A 21,295-nucleotide genomic window follows, 5' to 3' on the forward strand; every position below is an offset into this window, starting at 1 on the left:
ATCCTATTTGTCCTTCAGCCTGCTGGGCTGCCCTTGGATCCCTGAAGTGTCCAGGGCCAGGCTGGACAGGGCTTGGCTGCAACGGGATGATCTTTAAGGTCCCTTCCACCCCAAACCCCTTTGGAATTCTGCATGACATCAGCTCAGTGAGAAGTTTGCTTCCCAGATGTCGGAACTCAAAACGTCCCTCAGACATTTTTGGAGGTTCCGGGCCCAGCTGAGAAGCATTTGAGACCCTGGCAGGCAGCTGGAAACAGCTGTGATTTTGGGTTTGAACCATGGAACGATTTACCAACCTTGCAGGAAGAACAAGAAGTCACAAAAGTTTAGGTATTATAGTAGAAGCAGTCACAAAGTAGAGGGAAGAATTTTTGAGTGCTGTACAGGGGGGTTTTGGTTTTGTACATGGGGGTCAGAGGTTTAAGATGGAGGGATTTGGTCCTGCCCTGTCCTCCCTCTTTCTCCTTCCTCACCTCCATGTTCTTGGTGATGTTGGCACTCACAGATTGGTTTAGAGTAGAAAGGCACCATTTAATATAGGTAATGGGCATTGGGGAAAAACTGTACCCATGTAACACATAATGTACCATATAAAAGATAGAAAAGCACCATTTAATATAGGTAATAGGCACTGGGGACAAACTGTACCCATGTAACACGTAATGTACCATATAAAAGACAGCAGCAGCCCTGGGCAGAGGGGGAGAGAAGAAGCAGTCGGGAGTCAGAGAGGATGTCAGGGTGTGTGTGTGCCTCTGCCTGAGCTGTGAGCAAACCACAGCAGCTCCAGGAGAAAATCTTTTAGATAACTTGTAATAAACTGCCTTGAGACCGAACACCAGAGACTGCTGAGCCTTTCTTTGGAAGCTCGGCTTGGAGGAGAGACTTTTCCACCACACGAAGCCACCCCTGACCTGGGGTGGGCTCTGGCACTCAGGAATTCCCTCCTCCCACCACATCCCTTGGAGCCCCTGCTCCAGGAGCACATTTAGCATCAGGGATTGATTGAATTTGCAAGTGGCAGCCCCACGCTGGGTGATCCTAAGTGGGCTGGACAGGCTCTCCTCTCCAAGGTGTGCTGCAAATCGCCGGATTAGCGGCTCAGGCAGCGCTCGCAATCTCGCCTGTCTGACATCATTTACCTGGGCTGAAATTACAGTTCAATTACTGGAGTAATATCTCATTCAGGCAGAACAAAGAGAGGGAAAATATGCAAATGAGCAAATTTAAATTCACTTAATTTAAAGGCCTAAAATTTTTAAGGGCACATTCCCTCTCCGGGGACATTTGGGTTCAGGGATTATAAAATACATAAATCTCTAAATGGTTAAATGGATTGTCATTGCCTGAGCATCCAAACTTTGCATACATTATTCTTTTCAGTGAGTGCTTTATGTAATTAGCAGTGAAAATTCACAACATTCCTGACTATATCCTAACCAGGGATGAGAAATTTGGTCTAACCACCCATTTCAGGGAGCTTTGTGCACAGACAAGCTCAGCATACATTTTGGAGGATCACAGTGGAATAGGTTTGGAGAGAGAATATTGCTTATCTGCTGAATGGAAAGATTATTCCTTTTTTTTTTCTTTTTTTTTTTTTTTTCTTTTTTTTATGGTACACATTATAAGATTGTGAATAACCCTCCAGGTTTGCTGCCTGTTGTGGTTTTCATGGTTGTTTTTTCTTGAATGAACACTGAGGCATAATTTAATGCACCAAAGACAAAATTTTGCTCTTGCTCTAGAGCTGGAATTTTGTGAGGTTTCACTGCACAGGGATGCCTGACAGGGGGAATGGCTGACAGGGAAAATGTGCTGCTCTGGCAGGATAATGAGGTACAATGCTCCAAAAGGCAGCATCCCGCTCACAGGGAAGGAAACGGGAGAAATTTCCTTTTCTTTAGGGGCTGCACCACCAAATAACTATTACAAAAAAGACAGAGAGGGAATACTTACAAGGGCATGTAGTGACAGAACAAGGGGGAATGGATTCCAACTGAAACAGCAGGTTGGGATGGGATATTGGGAAGGAATTCCTCCCTGGGAGGGTGGGCAGCCCTGGCACAGGTGTCCAGAGCAGCTGAGGCTGCCCCTGGATCCCTGGCAGTGCCCAAGGCCAGGCTGGACAGGGCTTGGAGCAACCTGGGACAGTGGGAGGTGTCCCTGCCCATGTCAGGGGGAGGGTTGAGATGAGCTTTAAGGTCCCTTCCACCCCAAGCCACTCTGTCCCTCTGTGATTACTTTCTGGTGTCACCATGCTGACTGCAATTCACCTTTAGCAAAGCTTTGTTCTGCAATACACCTCAAACAGCTCCATTTTCAGCAGTTCCCTGGGATATAATGAGAAAGGCCAGCCTGAGGCTCTCCCAGAAGTGTGGGAATCCAGGGCATCCCTCTGGCTGCCCTGGCAGGTCTGGGACCCTGGCAGGGGTCAGGAACCCCCCTGGACAGAGCCCCCAGAGACACTGGCTGTGATCTCTGGCCATGGAAAAGAGTTTTCCATCTTACAGGATGAATTGCATGCTCTGAGTGTTTGATATAAGTAATAATTAAGTGTGGCACGGGTGCAAAAGTAAAATTTTAGGATTCTAGATGAGGGGTCCAATGGGGACAAGATGGAGGAAATTGGGTGTGCCTTGTCCTTTTTCTCCTTCTTCATGCCCTCCATGTTTCACTGTGGTGTTGGCATTTTTCTGTTGGTTCAGGCTGGGGACACACTGTCCAACGTAGGTGACAGATATTGGCACGTTATTGTAAATCCAGCACAGGTAGTTTGTGGTATTTAATGTTTGTACCATCCCACTGAGGGCAGAGCCCCACACGCTGCCCTGCAGGACAGAGCTGCGGCAGGGCAGCAGAACATGTTAGAGATAAACAGAATAAACCACCTTGAAACCAGCACAGACCAATTATGGCTTCTGCTTTGGCAGCGGGGCTGACAGACAGAGACTTTCTACAATTTGGGAATCATCAATACTTCAGATTCCAACAAAAGGTAGGCACTGTCTGGACAGGAACCAGCCAAAATCAGGGTGAGCAGAACCCCGGGCTGAGCGCTGCACACACACAGCAGGGAGGTTGCAAATCCACAGGCTTGGCAGAAATCATCAAAATCCCAGATTTAGGCAGAAGCCTAAGTCCAGCCTCACACAGTCAATAACAGAAAGGTGCATTTGTCATGCAGGTGGTAAACCCTGAGCAATTACTGTGGATTTCAGCGCTAACCCTGTCAGTTTAATGGAGCAGGTATGGCTTAGCTCTGTACAGCTGGGACAGCCCTTTAATCACTGTTCCTCCTTACCCTACACACCACTGGTGTCATTTGTGTGGCTCAGAAAACAGGAATATTCAGTGATCTTCGCTGGGTATTTGTTCCCAGTCACAACACAAGACACTTGAGAGGAGGCAGAGTCACAGAACTCCCAACTCTCCTGCCTGCAGAGCCCATGTGGATGGTGGATTCTCCAAAATCCCACAAGGATCAAGTCAGGGAAACTCAATCACCCTCAGCTGAACCAGCCTCATTTGTATCAGTCAAGGACCTGAGCCATTACGCCTCCTCCTCAAACTGGTTAGGCTGTAAATTAGATTTTCATCACTCCTGGGACAAAAAGCTGATTCTGCTGAGGTCACTGGGAGTTTGAGCATCCATTTCAGTGGTGCCATGACTTCACCAGGGGTTTGCCTGGACAATATCCAGCCTGGAAGTCACCATGGATTATCCTTCAAATATGTTCAATAAAATTTGCCACTAGAACTGGCAGATAGCAGTAGTTTAGTTCTGTGCCACTTTCTTCTGCCCAGATGCAACAAAAGGAATATTTATCTCAAAGGAATGGGGATGGTAATGACCAATATTACTGCAGTTTTGAGCAATGCCTTGGCAGAACTCAAAGCAAGTCCTGAATACAGTTTTTTTCCTGTAAAATTGAGTAATAAAAAAAAAATTCAGGATCTCCTCTGACTTACAACTGAAATCCTCTAAAATCTATCCTCTCAATGAAGTTTTACTGGAACAAAGTCATTGGTGGAGTGATATGAAAGAATAACCTGTGAAAAATAAAACACTTGGCCCTTATTCACTTGAGCAATAACCCAAAATTTAGGTAATAACTTCACTGAACTCAGCAAACAGATTGTGGTTTGGTGTGTTTTGCTTATAAAGAAGTAAAATCAACAAAATTAGAAGAACAACAATGGATGCAAGTGGACATACAGATCAACCAACACAAACTTCCCAGAGGGAAGGATTTTAGTGATGGACAGACAGACCTACAAGAACAACCTTGGGAAAAACATGTGGCTGCTCCCAAACCTACTGACAATCTCTTCTTTTTAACCAGTCTCTGACTTCAGTAAACTGCAAAAATAATGGTGCATTCTGTAAAAATGCATGTGTTAAAAAAAAAAAAACAAAAAAAAAAAACATGGAGTTAATAACTCCTTTAGCTGAAAGCGTTGTTAGGGGGTTTTCAAACAGAAAACAATCTGCCCCCCAATAATAATTTTCCTTTCCTTTCATCAGGACTGTCTTTATTTCAAGCACTGGGGGTGCACCCTGGCACGGGGCATTTTTTACTGAGACATTGTTCCAGGTTTCCATCGGTTTAATGCTGGAACAGCACGTGACAGGAGGGAGAGCTGCATCTTTCAAATATCCTTTAAAGCTGTGGGAAGACTCCTTAAAGGCAGCCCTCTCTCCTTTCAAGTGCCACACAAGCACAGCAGGCAGCATTCAAAGCCACCTCTTCTGTGTCAGCCAGCAGGGAAGGCTGACAGGGAATTGCTTGTGTCACACTCCAAAAGTCACCAAAGCAGACACACACTGAAAGGTGGATGGGCCCAATTCTGCCCCTTTTTGTTTTGTTTTCCTCCTCCTCTCAGTAGATTTCTGCCTTTCCCATTCATTCCAGCCAGGATGCTGTTCTGAATAGTGACCTAAACCTTGCAGAGTCATCCCGTGGGCCTCCCAAAAAAATGGACAGTTGAACTGAGACTTCTGAAAGTGCTAAAATCATCTAGCTAAGCTGTACCAGGAGGTCAGAGGACTTTGGCTCACTGCAATGTTTAGATTCTTTGGGACTGCAGCCTCGTGCTCTTGCTGCTTGGCTTGTTTGTAGTCACACTTTGTATTCCCCAGGAGGGCACAGAGACTCCCCAGCCATCAGAGCCCTTCACGTGGGCTCATCCCACCTTTAAAGCCCCCTCAGGAGCAGAAATGAACAGCCCAGGTGCTGCCTTTGATGCTCTGAGGAGGAGGAAGAGGAGGAGGAGGAGGGACAGTGACACAGGGCCAGGCTGGGGACCCAGAGCAATGCAAAGGCCCCTTGGTGCTGCACTGAGGATAAATCTCAGGGCAGGTGTCACCTCCCCACAGCTCCCTGGCTGCAGACACGGGCAGGGTTCAGCAGGGACACTGGCAGCTCTGCTTTTGGCACAGGGACAGGCTGGGCTGTCTCAGGTCACCTGTCTGCAGCTCTCTCAGCCAGACTGGGAACCAGCTGGTGAAAATCTCCTCAAAAGCTGCTCTCTCACAGAAAAGCCCTGCCCAGACTCACCTCTGGCTCAAGACATCTCAATTCTGCTGTGCCACAGACCAGGAGCAAAGGTGGGGATGGATCCATGCAGGTTCATCCCTGTCCTCCCCAAATTCCTCTTCGCCCTCCCTTAACCTGAATCACTCCCTCACCACACCTCTCATTTAACTCTTTCCTGTTGCAAGAGGGAAAAAACGAACAAAAGGAGAAAACCACCTGAAGTTGGTCATTTTCTTCATAAACGGAGAAAAAAGAGGACTAGCAAGGGGCAAAGGAAAATAGGAAGAGAAGCTCTAATGAAGAAAACAACCGAATTTTGTCCTTCTTACATGGAACAGGATCTGCACTTGGAAATCACACTGGAAACCACAAGCGAGTTAAGCTGTAATGATAAACATTGCTTTTAAAGATAAACTCTTCTCCATCTGCATTTTTTTTTTTAATCTTTACACGTCCAGGTGCAATGAAGGAAGAAGGAAACATCTGCTAGGGAGTGCTGAAACCCCAGAAAATAACATCAGCACAGCCATCACTCACTGTGTGCTTCATGCAGGGTGCCTGGACACACTGGGAGGAGAAACCTGAGGCACCAAATATCACCAGGCACTTTCATCTGTTTATTGTGCAGAAGCAATCACTAATCAGTATCTGAGGATGCAAATGCACTTACAGAAGTCAATGAATAAAACAGAAGTGAGTAGCGAGGGAAAAAAAGAAGCTAAATACAACAACCTTGAGTTTTGAGCACTGACTTTGTTACATAGAAACAACAGGGGAAAAACAACCCACAGCAAAGTCAGCCAAGCTCAAAGGTCTTCAGCTAAGCTCTTCAACCAAGTCTGAGCCTAGAAGGGCAATTAATTACCAGTACACAGATTGTGAGCTACAATAATCTTAGCCTAGGAGTAGTGACAATGAGCTGGCATTTGGTTCAGTGTGGTCTTAGTTCTTGCTACAACAACCCCCTCATACACAGTGAATTATTCAATACCCAAGTTCTCCAAAGAGAAGTACCTGGATTCCTTTTTCTCATCCAGAGGGAAGAAATCTTCTCTGCTATTTCAGCAGAATGAATGCCATGACATCCTGCAGTTCTCCCAGCCCTAGCAGGCTTTTCCTAGGTGCACTTTGAGCAGGATGAGGATTTGTCTATATGAACACAGAGTTCAGAAGGGTGGAGATAAGTAGAGCAAAAGGGTGCTGGGAGCCCCAGGTCCACCCACACACACTGCAGAACTTTGCTCCAGCTCAGGGGGCCACAGATGAAAAGCCCATTAGCAGCTGAAGTGCTCAGAGGGAGCTCCTGAAATATCCTGGGGGGTTCCCTGTCCCTGTAACTCCAAAAAAAGCACAGAGAATGGAGATGATGCAGGATTCCCTCCCAAGGTGCAGCACATGTGGAACCAGGGATGTGGGAATCCAAGGCATCCCTCTGGCTGCCCTGGCAGGTCTGGGACCCTGGCAGGGGTCAGGAACCCCCCTGCACAGAGCCCCCAGAGACACTGGCTGTGATCTCTGTCCATGGAAAAGAGTTTTCAATCTTACAGGATGAATTACAAGCTCTCAGTGTTTGATATCAGTAATAATTAAGTGTGGCACGGGTGCAAAAGTAAAATTTTAGGATTCTAGATGAGGGGTCCAAAGGGGACAAGATGGAGGAAATTGGGTGTGCCTTGTCCTTTTTCTCCTTCTTCATGCCCTCCATGTTTCACTGTGGCGTTGGCATTTTTCTGTTGGTTCAGGCTGGGGACACACTGTCCAACGTAGGTGACAGATATTGGCACGTTATTGTAAATCCAGCACAGGTAGTTTGTGGTATTTAATGTTTGTACCATCCCACTGAGGGCAGAGCCCCACACGCTGCCCTGCAGGACAGAGCTGCGGCAGGGCAGCAGAACATGTTAGAGATAAACAGAATAAACAACCTTGAAACAGCACAGACGAATTATGACTTCTGCTTTGGCAACGGGACTGACAGACAGAGACTTTCTACAATCTCGGAATCATCAATACTTCAGATTCCGACAAGGGAATCTTTGATAGAACTCGTCCCACTAGTGACTTGGGGGTTTTTTTAGGAGTCTAACCAAGAAAGAACAACTGAAACTTGTTATAAAACACTGAGCACATCACCACCAGAATATGGTTACAAGATTCCTGCTCTGTTTTCTTTCCCATGCTGCTCCCAAACTCTGTGCTGGGACATCAATTTTCATTCTCCATGATTTAGGGTCGTTATAGGGTGGGCTTTGTGCTAGCAAAGAACCCATGATCTGTAACAAAACTGAATTTCTACTTTACTGGACAAATATACCAAAAGAAATTGTGGCATCTTGGTGGGTTGCTAAGCAACCAAGAGCTCCAGTGTCACTTGTTTGTGATCAATTCAAGTCATTCATAGGGCTCTGAAGCAGCAGCTCAGGAATTCCAACAAAATCTGTGCCTTGGGAAAGCATGGGGGACTTCCTGACACACAATAACACTTTCTTTCCTCTAAGATAAACTTTGTAGATGTTCTTTTGATCTGTGTGATATGTTAATCCATTATTCTTAACGTACTGCTAATGGGAAAAGCTATAATTAACTAACTACAGCATTGTACTGCATGCAAGATAAACCGATCTAATTAGTAGTGTTTAAAGTAGTCCCCATCCTCTCCCACTGGGGAAAGGAGCAGATCCTTTCTGATCACAGGAGCAACTGTCCCCAGCATCGTTTCATGTAAAGAATAAATTCCTTTTTTTCCATTTTTGTTTTCTCCCAAAGAGAAGTGATAAAGTAAATTTTTACGGGCAAACGAGGTGGCCTCAGCCCAAGCCACTCGAGGTACACATCCAAGCCTGAATAATGTAATCTTTCATTTAAATGAAGGCTTATCTGTTGGCTTTCTTGGGGCAAAGAAGCAGGCTGTTATATTTTTACACATGAAGTTTAATTACTGAAGTAACTCATCCTGAATGCCCACAATAACTGCACTCACTGAGTTAAATGTATATTGCTGAAGTACAGGCTTTTTATTTCAACCTCAAATTCAAGATTCATCCCATCCCTATTTTGATAAAAATCAATAAACAGGGAGAGTTTAGAAACAAATTAATTTCCAAGCTGTGTGCTGCATATGGCAAAATTTCAACTTCTTGATTGCTGGCAGGTGGGTTTTTTAGTAAAGATATTTAATGATTATTTCATATACACTGGGCAATGTCTCTAAAGAAATTACCTTCTGCAAATCTCGGTGTCCTATTCTGTGCATGTCATTTTAAAATCACATGGTCTGGACTTGTAGTTCCTCTGCAAGCCAGACTCCACCGGCAGCAGATGCTCAGCCTCAATGAGCACCAGAAACTGGTGACCCAGAATTTCCTCATTTTTAATGACCCATTGAGAGAGGAGCTTATTTGGTTTGGGGGTTTTTTTTGGTTTTTTTTTTTAACACAAAGAAAATGTACTACTTTTAAGCAAGAGAGAAGTGTTACCACAGCAGGAGTTGTGCACTCTGCTATTTCATATCAGAAGATAAGCAGAGGCACGTGGGAAGCAATGGCCACAGGATGGCAAGCACAGCTCCAACGAGGTAATATTTCACGTTTATAAATGGCAAAAAAATACATATTAATTTAAAGTACAGCTTTTCACCTCTTCTCCTTTCCTCCTTATAAAGAAGGAGGAAAGGTATGTAAAGGTAGGTATCTAAAGTAGTAATATTTATTATTTATGGCTTGTGGAATGTGATTTGGGGGAGCTACACAGCAGATATAAACTCAGTCACACCAAACAAACCCTTGCCAACGACACAGAAATGCCACCTGTCACCGCTCTGGTGAAATTTTCCAAAATTGCAATTCAAATAAAATGTAGTAGTGCTGAACACCAGTACATAATCCAACAAAACACAGTTTAGTTCCTTTCTACACCAAAAGAAGCCAAGTATCCCTAAGGATGGAAGCGGTAGATGCAAAGCCCACGTACATTGGCCGTGTCTGACTATGGGAAAAATTCTGTTTTCTGCTCCTGGGGCTGCGTTGCCAAGCTGCCCGATGCTCTGTGATCGTGCAACACAAATCGATAACACACCGAGCCTCAGCCATTCCAGCAGCTCTCCTGCCGTGCAGCACATCGCTTCCCCGGCGAAAAATAAAATAATTTAAAAAAAAACAACCTGGGGACTTCGCTAATTATTTAGGAACTGCAGCAAAACCACCCCAACATCATTTGGAAAGCACAAACAGGTGTTCGCCGGGATGCAGGACATCCGGGCTCGCAAACTTGAGGCCACCTAAAGGGACACGGGACTGACCTGCCACCCCCTAAAGGGACACGGGACTGATCTGCCACCCCCTAAAGGGACACGGGACTGATCTGCCACCCCCTAAAGCGACACTGGACTGACCTGCCAACCCCCTAAAGGAACATGGGACTGAGCTGAGAACCCCCAAAGCGACACGGGACTGACCTGAGAACCCCTAAAGCGACACGGGACTGACCTGCCAGCCCCCCAAAGGGACTAGGGACTGACCTGCCAGCCCCTAAAGGGACACGGGACTGACCTGAGAACCCCCAAAGCGACACGGCACTGACCTGCCAGCCTCCAGCCGAGTCCCCGGCCCCGTGGCTCTGTCCCCCGGCCCCGTGGCTCTGTCCCCCGGTCCCGTGGCTCCATCCCCCGGCCCCATGGCTCCGTCCCCCGGTCCCGTGGCTCTGTCCCCCGGTCCCGTGGCTCTGTCCCCCGGTCCCGTGGCTCTGTCTCCCGGTCCCGTGGCTCCGTCCCCCGGTCCCGTGGCTCTGTCCCTTGGCCCGGTGGCTCTGTCCCCCGGGACTCCGCGCTGTCCCCCCGGCTCCGCAGAGCTCCGCATCCCCGAAACTTCCCGCGGGCAGCGGCTCCTCCGCCCGGGGCCCCAAGTGCGGGGAGAAGGGGCCGGAGCGGCTCCCCGAGACCCCCCGGGACCCCCGCTCGCCCCCGGACCAGGCTGAGCCCGGCTCCGCTTGCTCCTCGCTCCGCAGGTGCGGTGCCGGGAGCAGGAGAAGCAGTTCCAAATCAAGGAGAATAATTAAAGAGCGCTTTGGGAGCCGGGGTGGGGCAGGGCAGCCCCGCGGGCGGACACCCCGACCCCTGCCCGGTCCCCCCGCCGTACCTTGAGCCCGGCCGGGCCGAGGGGTCCCGGTGGCGGCGGCGGCGGCTCCGCAGCCCCGTCCCGGCGCTCCGAATTAATCGCTCCACCCCGAAAAAAAAAAAAAAAAAGGGGGAGGTAGTGCGGGAGGGAAGGAGGGGGAGCGGAAAAACCCAACGCAACCACCCCAAAGCCAGCCCCGCTCCACACCCACGAGGAGGGAGAGGGTCCCTCCGTGACTGGCATCGCTATCTCCTCCGGCGGAGCTTGCAGGGAGCCATGGCAACGAGCCCCCGCTCTCCCCACAGCATCCCCCGGGGCACAGCCACCCCCGCCCCGGCCCCGGCCCCGCTCGGGGTCCCACCTGCCCGATCCGAGCCCCCCCGGCCGGAGCCGGCACCTCCGCGCCCGCTTTTTGGGATGCAGGGATGGAGAAGAGCCGGGAGCGAGGGGAGCCCCTGCCCGCCCCCAGCCCGGGGGGGCTGTCCCACAGCCGGGCAGGTGCCAAGGGGGGTCCCCAGGGCCGGCCAGCCCAGAAGCGGGCGGGAGGAGGAGAACGGGATGGCAGAACCGAGGGCGCCGCCCCGCCGGAGCCGGGATGCTCTGGCTCCCTCGGGCAGCGGCTCCGCCAAAATCCAGGCAAGGAGGAGCGGGGAAGGGACGGTCCCCGCCTGCTCTCACCCCTCTCTCGGGTGGAGAATTGTCGCTGCTTTTCAGGGGAAAAGATGAAGATTGAGAAAACCGCAACTGGGTTTAGCCCTTCCCCCATCTCCCACTACTAAACCCTCACCAAATCATCCCAACACCAAACCTCGGAAAACCCTCTGGTTATTTTATGGTTGGGTTTCTTTCTGGTTTTGGGGTTTTTTTGTGTGTTTTGGTTTTTTGGTTTTATTTTTTGGTTTTTTTTTTCCTTTTTTTTTCCTTTTTTTGTTTTTTTGGGGTTTTTTGGGGGTTTTTTTTTGTTTTGTTTTGTTTTGTTTTTTGGTTTTTTTTTTTTGCAAATGCCGCCCCGTGTGCTGTACATGACCACAGAACCAGCTCAGGTTCACGCCGTGTGCGCTTGAGCGCCCCGACTCTCCCTGGCTGCTTCATGTTCCCAGCCCTGTGAGGAATGGGCTAAATATTTAAGTGATTGGTAAAGACAGTCGTCACAAATCTGCCAGTCATTGTCTTAAGCAGTCCATCCCGAGAGGTGGGGAAGGTCAGACAATCATTTTCATGAGGGCTCGGACTCCTCAGACATTTCTGTCTCGCTGCTGACCTTTGGTGGGTTTCTTTTCCCTGAGCCTTGCCTAATGCAGTGAACAATAATCATAAAGCAGCATTCACGGACATTAAACCATAAACCCACCCTACCGAATCCCAGTGGCACTCCCGGGGATTATTAGCATTTGGGTTAAAGATTTTTGGGACAGTGGCAATTGGAATTCATGGATGCACCGGCCAACTGGTGCTGTTTATCTCCTGCATATTTACGTAGGTGAGCTTGCCTTTTGGATGAGAAGTAAATAATTAAATATGGCAGTGAAAGAAAAAATATCTGAAAAGTAGAAGGGAAAAGGGCAGAATAGTTTAATGTATCTGTTAAGTAAATGAAAAACAGTTCAAACGATAAGTTTGCAGTTATGCAAAGTCAGGCAATTAATAGATAGCATTTTTATATTCAACCATGCATGAGTGAACCAGCAGCAGTATAAATGCATGGAGCAGAGCATGGAAAGCTGCTGAGGAAGCTCTGAAGTTGGCCAGATTTCTGTGTGGCAAACACCCAGCCCAGAGCACACCAGAGGACTGGGAATCCTCCCTTTGGAGATCCTGAATTGAGCCACTGTTCCATCCCAAGACAGTAAAATGTTATATTTACAGCACATTGCTTTCCAAAGCAACCAACAGCTAAGCAACAGACCTGTGCCCTGTGAGCGGAAACTCGGGAAATAAATGGACAAGGAGGCAGCTCCAGGGGAATGTCTGAGGGCTGCCTGTGGATTGAAAAGCCATTTGACCAGTACCCACGAGCCAGCAGAGATTCACTCCAATCCAGAGGTTTGGAGATTCACTGGAGCCTTGGCAATAACTGGAAATGCCAAGGGTGGGAGGCTGCTTGTCTGGGAGCAGAGATAAGAGAGCTGGGAGAGGCAGGGAGAGCTGGCATTGCCCCTCCTGCCACTGCCAGGAGGATGGAAAGGTGAGCCAGTGACTCTCACCCTGTTGGAATACTGGCTGCTGAGAAATTTAGACTGTGTCGAAAGGCACAGAAACCCTCAAGAGAACACTACATGGAGAAAGCTTCCAAAATGGATTGATAGGACTGGGATTACAGGTATGTAGTTTGAATAGAAGTGTGTAATATCACATGGTGGAAAACTTAGAGTTTAAGGTTTTAAAATATAGCAATATATATGGAGCTAAGATGGAGGTTTTAGGATGGTGGCTGGTCCTTCTTCACCTTTTTCTTCATGGGTTTGGGTGGTATTTTGTAATTGGACAGAAAAGTCCACATTGTGGGACATGGGTTATTAATTATTGAATTAAAAGTAGAAATAATTTGGGTGTCATTTCTTAATTGGAAAGTTTTTCTTTAAAAGACCTTGTAGAGAGAGATACTAGGCCATTTTGTAGCTTGTGAGTGAAGTGCAGAACTCACAGCTTGTAAGACTGTAATTTAGATAAGAAATAACAAAAAACTGAGTCCAAACACTGCCCCACCAATGCTGAGCTCCACCTGGGATACCTCAGGAGTTTCCAGGATGACTTTTACAGGGCTCTGGCAGAAAGAAGAGAGGCACCAATTTAATGACCTGCAGAGACTGCTGCCAAAATCAGCTTCCCAGCCGCCCATCCCTACATCCCTGTGCCACAGAGGGAGGGAGGCAGGGATTGCAAAATTCAGCCTCCCCTTAGACCTTCATCTCCTTGCTTAACTGGCTTTAGATCCTCCCTGTCAATGGGGTTTCCCCAAGGTCTTCCCCCATGTTAATGTTTGAGGCCATACTATGGAAAGCATTAAATGGTTTTAATTTTTCACACAGAATCACGCACAAAGTTTTTCTTCTGCTAGGAAGCCAGCTGATGGCAAAGCCCAAGTACAGGAGCTTCCCCAGAGCTGCTCCACAGTTGCAAAATAAAATAAAATAAAATAAAATGTGTTCCTGTTAATAATGATGATAACATGGCACTAGCTAAATCTATTTGGAAATAGGGTTTGCCTTAAGTAAAGTGTAAAGAGACACCATCAATCATGCCTCATATTTCACTGGGCTATGAAATGGGGCAAATGTCGTGGCACTTAAGTCTGCACCAAACAAAAATAAAGACAGAGAAGCTCAGTGTGGTCCTCTCTGTGTCTCACAAAACTGTTCTTTATTTTGGGATTTCCTGCTGAAAATCAAGGCGCCTTTTCATCAGACCCTCTGCTTGATGTGAGAGTGAGAGAGCAACACTGCTGGAAACACTGGAAAAAAATTAATTCTCTCTAGGTTGGTACTGATCACATATTTAAAATACACATTAAATGCATAATATTGTCTGAAATCAAGTGCTAGAGAACCCCCTCAGAATATTTACCTCAGGCACTGTCGGAAGGAGTCAGAAGGAACAGCAGGAGTGTTTTGTCAATCCCAACTGGAACTTGTTACCTGATTCTCTGAATATTCTCCCTCAAGAACATCTTAAACCCAGTTCCAGAGTCCAGTGGCAGGCTCAGAAGATTCCCAATCCTGCTCTAAATTCCATTTAAGACACATGAAGTACTCAGGACAAAAGAACAGATTGGCCAGATTTTCTGTGGAGGAAATTAAATTGCTGGTAATTGCCAGCACATATCCCATCAGCAGAGCTCGTCACTAAAGATGCTGTAATTTTCTGAATAGGTAGATATGCAAAAAGGGGAATGTATTTGAATATCAAGAACCACAACTTGATATGGACTAAAAAAAAAACCACCAAAAAAAATAAGATAAGCTTCTGGGAATCTGGTTTGGTCCTGGACAAATTAAGTGGCTAAAATAATTGACATGATGCCCTCTAAATTTTGAAAGGATGCTCTGCTGCAACGTTTTGCAGTATTTTCCTTAACTTTTGAATTTTTAGAGTATTTGAGTTATACCAGCTGAGATGCAGCTTGAGAAGCACTGAGCTGCTTTGGGAGCTTGGAGTTCACAGGAGAAGATTTGGACCATTAAGGGAAAAACACAGAGAGAAGGTGATGCACATCCTGCTAATGGTTCATTAAACACAGATCGGAGTGATCTGATTGTAAACACTCCTCATCAACACTTAGCTTTGAAATGCTGAAAGTTGGATGGGTCCTGACCAGAGAGAAACTCCAGACATGCCAGAAAATTCCATTTATCCCTTCCTAATGAGAGTCCAGGAGAAATCCACGTGATCTAATTTAAAGAGAATTGAAGGAACTACCACTTTTCACAGTTCAAAGCAGTCCCAGGAATTCAGGCTTGGAAGAAGCTGGAGTGAAATGTTGGGACTTTTTTTTTTTTTTTTCCTAATCTGATTTTTTTTAAGGCTGGGTAACTTTATGACTGCTAATAACATTTGTAACTATGCAAGCTAAGATAATAACAATGGTAATCAAATCTCATGCTTCAGGGCATAAATTGATTGCTTGGAGGGGTTATGGAGAAATTTCTGGTTTTTCCAGCACTGAGTCCATGATTTCACAACTGACTAAGTGCATTACAAGGGGGGGGATTTGCTACTGCAGCCAGACAATTGATCTGATCTGTAATAACAAATCTGACACCAAAATACAGCGAGCTGCCTATCTGCTGTGCAAACACGAAGAGATTTAGGCTCAAATTCAGGGAAATATTTGGTTCTTATTTTCCAGTTGGTTTCCTACAGTCCTTCTGAAAGAAAGCAGCAAGATCTAAGTTGAAAACAAATCAAAACCAACCAAACAACTCCACAATATTTAAGAGCAGGAACGTAGCAGTGCAGCTGAAAGATCATTTAGGCAAGGGGGCTCATCCACAGGTTCAGGTCCAAAGATCAGGATGGAAAACAATTCACAGAGTGGGCTGACTTGTGTATCTTATGGCCAACCACATATTTCCATATGTTTCCATCAAAAAAGGAGGTCGTGGTGTCTTTTCCTTGAAAAACAGGCACAGCAGGAGATGAGAGAGCTCAGCCTGGAGATGGGGATTTAGGTTTAATTCCCAGCTGGACCAGCAAGCTCCACACAAGTTTATACTCTGCTTCAGGAAAGACACACCGAGCTCTGGAGAACATTTCATCCAGCAGAAAAGAATTGAAGATTCCCTTGAGCCGAGCTGGGGCAAAACTGAGCCTCACTTTTGTTACAGAATTTATGGAAGGATGGTTTGAGCTGCAGCGATGCCACAACAGAGTATTCCTGATTTTCCATAGAATCCCAGATGGTTTGGGTTGGAAGGGACTTAGAGCTCATCCACTCCATGGGCAGGGACACTTTTCACTATCCCAGGATGCTCCAAGCCCTGTCCAAGCAAGCCTGAGGCATTCCAGGGATCCAGGGGCAGCCACAGCTTCTCTGCACCTCTCAGGGCCGGATAGGAGAGCAGCCCCCGTCCAGGGCTCTGCCATGCAGAGGAACGAGGACATTTATTAGGAAAAGTGAGTGCACCTCACAAAAACAGCTGTGTGAAAACACATCTTTGGTCTCTGCAAGAACTGGCGCAAAGCCCAGGAGCAGGAAGCCGCAATATTTGGAGAAATGGAAGCGTGCCTCACGTCAGGACAACGGCATCGATCTCGTTCCTTTGTGGAAGAGATGAAAGGGGCCCAGGAATAAAGATTTCCTATTCCTGAACAAAAGCTGCTACTCACTGGACAAAACCTCAGCAGCAAGGTCCTGCAGTTGTTCTGATCCCTGCCCAGTGTGGAGGTGGGATTTGGAGAGCGGAGCCTTTGCCTGGGTAATCCATGAGCACAGTGGGGCTTTTGCAGTGATGTGGATGAGACCTACTGCTCACCAACTGCTGAATAAAATGCTTTGTGGCAATTTTTCTTTTCTTTCTACCTGTCAAGGTCAACTGACATAAATTCTACATAATTTCTACTGCAAAAACCCTATGCTGATACAACACAGAAAAAATAAAGGCGAGGATCGTAAAGAAATGGTTTGTGCACATTCTTAGTTGAGAATTGAACCCGTTTGGATAGCAGTAACAACAGACATTTGCAGAATTACTTTGAAACTGAGCAGTCACAGTTGTGAACATAAAGAGCTAAACCAGAATTACCAGGCACCCCCTCCCAAACCGTGCAGACACGTGGACAGGATGATTGCCTTGGGCTTCATTTGGTTTTCATGAGAGGAGAGGAAATGGCCCTGATCTCCTCAGACAGGGACCAACAGTGGGCTTGGCTAATGCTCTCATTTCTATTCTCCCATTTTTTTATGTCCATGGAGCTGATTTTATTACAATGACCTGCATTAAAATCCACATAAAAGCCCCCAAAACAATAGATGGGTGTTTGCTGAACCAGTTGGTGCTGCCTGTGTTCTTTTACCAATTTAATGTGACTGGTGGCTCGCAGCGTGTTCAATAGGTCACCTGCATCAGCAATTTCAGCCCAGACAATTTGCCTCTAAATACTACAAGCTATGGTACACATTTTCCAATTACAACTCGGACTGCTTTTTAATTCCACCAGACAGACAAAGTTATAGAAGTCTAGAGGTCTCAGGAAAAACAGCATACAAATAATTCAATATTAAAGCAATTTTTTTTTTTGCACAGTCAGGCTATGAGCAGTTATACAAAATTATTATGCAAGCAGAGAAGTGATAGCTTGACCAGCACCGTGAGGCTTCTTTAAAAATATTGGCAATTCTCACATAAGAGAGCACATAAATGATTTATCCTTCTTCAGTGTTGTTCAGACAAGATATTTAATGAGAAAAAAAAAGTCTAGTAATGGAAATATCAAATAGAATAATTAGGAAAACACTGTTAAAAAAGCAAACCCTTCTACCTTTTATACATATGTATAATCCCATAATTCATGTTATGGGAAATCAAGAAATTTTATTAAAAATAAGAATTACCCAGTAAATACTGAAAATGCTGAAAATAGTTTGTGGTATTTAATGTTTGTAACATCCCACTGAGGGCAGAGCCCCACACGCTGCCCTGCAGGACAGAGCTGCGGCAGGGCAGCAGAACATGTTAGAGATAAACAGAATAAACAACCTTGAAACAGCACAGACCAATTATGGCTTCTGCTTTGGCAGCGGGGCTGAGAGACAGAGACTTTCTACAATCTGGGAATCATCAATACCTCAGATTCCAACAGGTAGCCACTGAAAAATGGCAGACCCAATAATGTACATTTAACTCTAAATTTCCCTGCCTGCTGTCAGAACCAAGCCCTGCCAAGGTCCATGGCACAGCCCTGCAGATAACCCACACTGAGGAGTCACACACATCCCTTAAAAAAGCAGCAGAAAAAGAAATCCCCATGCCAACACCAACCTCTGGGCAGGAATGCAAGCCAGGCATCATTTTCCCAGGATGACAGTAATCACCACTGTACCAAAGGAACTTTTGTAAAAGGAATTGTTTCCAGACAGAGATATTCAATTCTCTGTAAAGCTCTGAACACTCAAACTGTTGATGTTTCTCTCACCTTTGTTAAAATGAGTTTCCTTCCCTGTGCCATCTAAAATACATTAAAACCCTCACATGTTTGCTTGGTGGGGGGAGCAGGAAGAGTGAAGTTACCATTCTCTTTCAAATTATAAATAAAACAAAAAACTGTTTCAAATTTGACTTTTTCTGACTTTTCTGCCTGAGTACATCTCATTCCAATCCAAATAGTTGCAGCATTCACTTGTTAATTATCTCCTAATTTGTAAGGGACTAAGAGAATGCATTTTCTCTTCTTGCAATAGTCAGTTATATAATCTTATACATTTCTTGAAAATCAATTTGTTCTCCACCCTTACTGCCAAGAAATTGAACCGACTGAAAATTAAGAGAAGGATGTTAAATAATGCAGCTGCAGCAAAAGCAAAGCCAAAAACACAAACCACTGAGAAAGGAAATCCTTGTAAGCTAACCTGTCTCTTCCAAAGCTGGAGTAATCAGGGATGAAAAGACAAAATAAGACCTCAAAATAAGCAGGTCCCTCTGATCAGAATTGTTTCACTCATACAAGTTTTAATTCCACACGAAGATGCCTTTCTGCAGGCCCAGCAGTTGGAACACTACAGGGCCCTTAGGTGGGAAATTAGAATATAAAGGCAATTAACTGCCAATTAATCTTGTGAGGTCAATGGGAAACAGCCTGAATTGCTGTTTCCAGATGGGCAGAGGGACATGCTGGAATTTAATTTCTGCTGTCACCGCTGCTCTCTGGCACAGCTCCGAGCTCTCAAAACAAGGCTCTGGAACACCAATGAGTTGGCAAAATTTGGGGGTGTTTCAGCTTCTTCTGGTGCCAGACTGGAGGTGTAATTCCACCCCAGATGGATTTGGTTTTTTCCCCCACTGTGCCACCCTTAGGTGACACTTTAGTGTGGCCTGAAAAAGTGTCACCACGTGTCCAAAGCTAAAGTGTGGATGAAATTCACCACAGAATGATTTGCTGTTTAATGTTATTTAAATTTCAATGAAATATTTGCAGTGCTGGTTAAAAAGCTCTAAGATTTAGAAATATACTCCAATTTCCAAGCAGGTTATGTGTTTTAAAGGAAAACAGCATTGACTTACCTGAAACACACTTTTAATGTTCCACATTGAAATGTAAAATGGGATAGGGACTTGTGCTTATCACAAGCAGCTGAGAGAGAATAAAATGAAAAAAAAAATCATGTCTTCAAATTAAAAAAAAAATCAAAAATCCATGATATATTCAAAGCAATGGCTGGAGGTGTGAATGCTGCCAAGTGATTCATACACCAGGGAAGAAAAAAAAAACCTTAAAAACCAGTGAGAAATACTTACACTTCAGTGTTTTGACTCATGTTTTCTCATTAAAAGATGTTATTTGGACTTAAAACACTGAGCAAGCTGCAGCAGATTTATGGCTGTGGATCTCCAGGGAGGGTTTTGAGGGCTGTGACAAGCCCAGAGCTGACAAAGGCTCCTTTAAACCAGACCTAGATGTGGTCACAGACCACTCAGCCAAAGCTGGGTTTAAATACTGCTGTAATAAAACCAAGATAACCCCTGGGAGAACCTGTGATGGTTCCTAACATACTAATTGACCAATGTAGCTCAAAATTGAGAAGTCTTAGATAGGAACTATGTTTTCTCTTTAAAATATGTTGTGTTTTAGCTCATTAGAAACTGATCACTACAAGGGTAGAGGTGAAATACAATATTTTTCCTATAGTTTTATGGCAAGTATTTATCCTTCAAGAGAAATAATAATCTTTGTCCTAAGCATTAGTTCCCTTCATGGCCAGGGAATGTGTGTGCCTCCCAGAAAATCTATTTTCCACCTCCACCAGAAAATCTAGTTTTGGTCCACCAAAGAAAATGAAGTAATTAGGTGGAAAAGTGGGAAGCCAGAGACTCCCACTCACTCTGTGGGGTGACTGCAGTGGGATAAGCTGTGCAAGGCCATGGAGAAACTGCAAGTTCAGCCTGCAAAAGACAAGAGAAAGTAAAATATGGCTTAAGGTGTGATGAAGGGGATAAGGAAGCTTAGGGGTGTTTACGCTGATGAGGTTATTGGCTTGGAGTGTGACCCAAGGAGAGGATAAATGGATTTCTGCCACTCCAGGGCTCTGTCTGGCCTGGGAAGGACGATGAATTACAGGAATTTAATTGGCAGCTGCCTTTTCACCTGTGCTGAGTAAGTGCTCTCCGGAGTTATGGATGCCAGAAAGGGCAAAGACAAGCTGGAGTGGATAAAAAAAGACAGCTGAGTAAGAGAGGAGCATGTTTGGAGTGCTGGGATAAATCAGAAATGATACCCCTGTGAAAATGGCATGCATTGATCAGAATGAGACCCCTGCTCATTAAGTGAACAAGTCACTTCTGAAGCAGGAGAAGAACACCAAGCTGCCTTAAATTACACCTGCTAGAGAGGCATCTTCGCTGTCCAATTTGCACAGGCTTTGTTTTGCTTGCAGAGTTATTTATTATTATTTCTGTTGCAGAAATAATGACAAGGAGTTCAGCGTTGTGTGGGCTGTGTGCTCACTCCTGAGACAAGATCCAAAAATACAGAGATCAGGCAGGGGCTGGTGCAAGCAATGGCAGTGGGATGGGGAATGTTGGCAATACAAATGTGTGTTTTATAGAATAAAGGGTTTTTTTTTACCGTGCTGCGATTCTGTTCTGTGATTCCACAATGCCCTTGGCACTCTGAAGGTCTCACTGGCCAGGGAGGTTTGTCCTTGGGGTTCTCAGACACCTTCTGGGGGCTCTTTCAACGCAGCTCAGGGTCCCCAGGGAGCACGGGGGGATTGAGTCTACTATTGCCCAGGGGAAGAGGGGGAAAAGAGGATGCACAGCAGAAGGATAATGGGTAAAAATTACCTGAAAGAGCTGAAAGGCATCAGCCCCTCTGAGCTGCTCATTCCAGCTCCCACCTCGACAGAGCTGAAGTTTCCCTCAGGGGAGGTGGGAGGAGAATTCTCTGGGGTCTCCTCCCAGCCTGGGGGGGTTCAGGAGCCTGATGCCCCTC

The 21,295-nt window shown here is 45.9% G+C and overlaps 1 protein-coding gene and 1 long non-coding RNA gene across 11 annotated transcripts in view; one reads left to right on the top strand and one right to left on the bottom strand.

The window, feature by feature from the left end:
• The window catches only part of CHL1 (cell adhesion molecule L1 like), a 148,050-nt gene that overhangs the window by 120,269 nt on the left and 6,486 nt on the right, over positions 1-21,295 (bottom strand). For 5 of the 10 annotated variants that reach the window (XR_012057862.1, XR_012057861.1, XM_030283299.4 and 2 more), the window contains exon 1: positions 10,673-10,831. The exons of 1 other annotated variant lie outside the window; for it this stretch is intronic. The gene's annotated coding sequence lies outside the window, so the exon portion shown is untranslated. Of the gene's footprint in view, positions 1-6,554; positions 6,621-10,672; positions 10,833-11,012; positions 11,142-21,295 lie in introns of those variants that run through there. 4 more of the 10 variants (XM_072934663.1, XM_030283297.4, XM_041718813.2 and 1 more) reach the window with 4 other exon arrangements.
• Positions 11,647-20,933, top strand: LOC140684904 (uncharacterized). The gene is made up of 2 exons (XR_012057866.1): positions 11,647-12,971; positions 14,042-20,933. It is a non-coding gene; the product is annotated as an uncharacterized lncRNA (long non-coding RNA).

The sequence above is a fragment of the Taeniopygia guttata genome, chromosome 12 (assembly GCF_048771995.1).
Source record: "Taeniopygia guttata chromosome 12, bTaeGut7.mat, whole genome shotgun sequence".
NCBI lineage: Eukaryota > Metazoa > Chordata > Aves > Passeriformes > Estrildidae > Taeniopygia > Taeniopygia guttata.